Here is a 2,437-nt window from a genome sequence, read left to right on the forward strand (position 1 = left end):
ATGATATTAGCAATGACGGATTTTGACTGTATTTTGGGAATAGATATGCTGACTTTGTATCACGCTACTGTGGATTGTTATCAGCATCTGGTACAGTTTCATCCCGTTGAGGGTGATAGCTGGTACTTTTATGGTGAGGGTGCGCGACCTCCGATGCCACTTGTTTCGGCTCTGAAGGCATGTCATGTCTTGGAGTCAGGTGGGGAGGGCTACCTCATCTATGCGGTTGATATGTCTGCAAGTAGTCCGGGTATTGATCAACTACCAGTTGTCAGCGAGTTTCCTGACGTATTCCCTGATGAGATTCCTGGTTTTCCTCCGGTTCGAGAGGTTGAATTTGGTATTGATTTAGTACCAGGAACTACGCCTATATCCCGAGCACCTTATCGTCTAGCACCGTCAGAGATGAGGGAATTGAAACATCAGTTACAGGATCTGCTTGATAAGGGATATATTCGTTCGAGTTTTTCTCCGTGGGGAGCACCTGTGTTGTTTGTCAAGAAGAATGATGGATCGATGTGATTATGTATTGATTACAGGCAGTTGAATCGTGTCACCATCAAGAATAAGTATCCTTTGCCGCGGATTGATGATCTGTTTGATCAGCTACAGGGTACTTCTGTTTATTCGAAGATAGATCTGAGATCGGGTTACCATCAGATGCGGGTACGAGACTCAGATATATCTACGACTGCTTTCAGGACCAGATATGGGCATTATGAGTTTCTGGTGATGCCATTCGGTTTGACGAATGCACCGGCAGTCTTTATGAATCTGATGAATCAAGTATTTTGAGAGTATCTGGATAGATTTGTCATCGTCTTCATAGATGATATTCTTGTCTATTCACATGACAAGGATGAGCATGCACAGCATTTGAGGATTGTTTTACAGACGTTACGAGATAAGCAGCTATATGCGAAATTGAGCAAGTGTGAATTCTGGCTTGATCGGGTAGTGTTTCTCGGTCATGTGATTTCTAGTGAAGGGATATCTGTTGATCCTAGTAAGATAGAGGCAGTGCTGAACTTGTCTCGTCCGACAACGGTTGCTGAGATTCGTAGTTTCTTGGGTCTAGCGGGATATTACCGTCAGTTCATCGAGAATTTTTCACAGTTGGCCAGGCCTTTGACTCAGCTTACTCGGAAAGATGTTACCTTCATTTGGTCCTCGGATTGTGAGGAGTCGTTTCACGAGCTGCGTAGACGTCTTACTACTGCACCTGTGTTAGCTCTACCTTCTGGATCAGGAGGTTATGTTGTCTATACTAATGCCTCTGGTCAGGGGTTGGGATGTCTTTTGACTCAGCATGGACATGTTATTGCCTATGCTTCTTGACAGTTGAAGACGCATGAGAATAATTATCCAGTGCATGATCTCGAGTTAGCCGCCATTGTATTTGCGCTCAAAATTTGGAGACATTATCTTTATGGCGAGAAATTTGAGATATCTACGGATCATAAGAGTTTGAAGTATTTATTCACTCAGGCAGAGTTGAATATGCGACAGAGACGCTGGATGGATCTTCTAAAGGATTATGATTGTGAAATCAAATATCATCCAAGTTCTGCTAATCTTACTGTTGATGCCTTGAGTCGGCAGGTGAGACTTTCTGCACTTCAGACTAATGAAATATCTCATATGATTCAAGAGTGCTGTTCATTCAGTTTTACGCTCAAGCACAAGAAAGGGAGGAATGTGATTCGTTTGTATACTATTCTATCTGAGCCAGCATTGTATTCTTGGATCAGAGATGCTCAGATATCTGATGTTAAGACTCAGCGATTGGCACGTCTAGCCAATGGAGTTAATACATCTGGATTCCATTTTCAGGCAGATGGTTTATTGTGCCAATCCAATAGAGTGGTTGTACCTAATGTTGCGGAGCTCAGGAATGATATTCTATCTCAAGCTCACAGGAGTCGATTATCAGTTCATCCTGGAAGTATGAAAATGTATAAGGACTTGCGAACTAGATTCTGGTGGAAGGGGATGAAGCGAAGTGTGTATCAATTTGTTTCGAAATATTTGGTTTGTCAACAGGTCAAGGCTGAACATCGACGACCAGGTATATTACTGCAGAATCTTGAGATTCCCGAATGGAAGTGGGAGCACGTGACTATGGATTTTGTTACCCACTTGCCTATGACTTCACGTCAGTGTGATGCTATCTGGGTTGTCGTTGACCGTTTGACGAAATCAGCACATTTCATTCCTTATAACCGGGAGTATTCTTATGATCGCATGGCACGCTTATATATCCAGGAGATAGTGCGATTACATGGGATTCCATTGAGTATTGTCAGTGATAGAGATCCGCGATTTACCTCACGTTTTTGGGGTAGTTTTCAGCAGGCGTTGGGTACCACTCTGAGTTTGAGCACGGCATATCATCCGGAGACTGACGGGCAGTCAGAGCGCACTATTCGTACGCTGG

Source organism: Henckelia pumila, chromosome 1 (genome assembly GCF_033568475.1).
Source record: "Henckelia pumila isolate YLH828 chromosome 1, ASM3356847v2, whole genome shotgun sequence".
Taxonomy (NCBI): Eukaryota; Viridiplantae; Streptophyta; class Magnoliopsida; order Lamiales; family Gesneriaceae; genus Henckelia; species Henckelia pumila.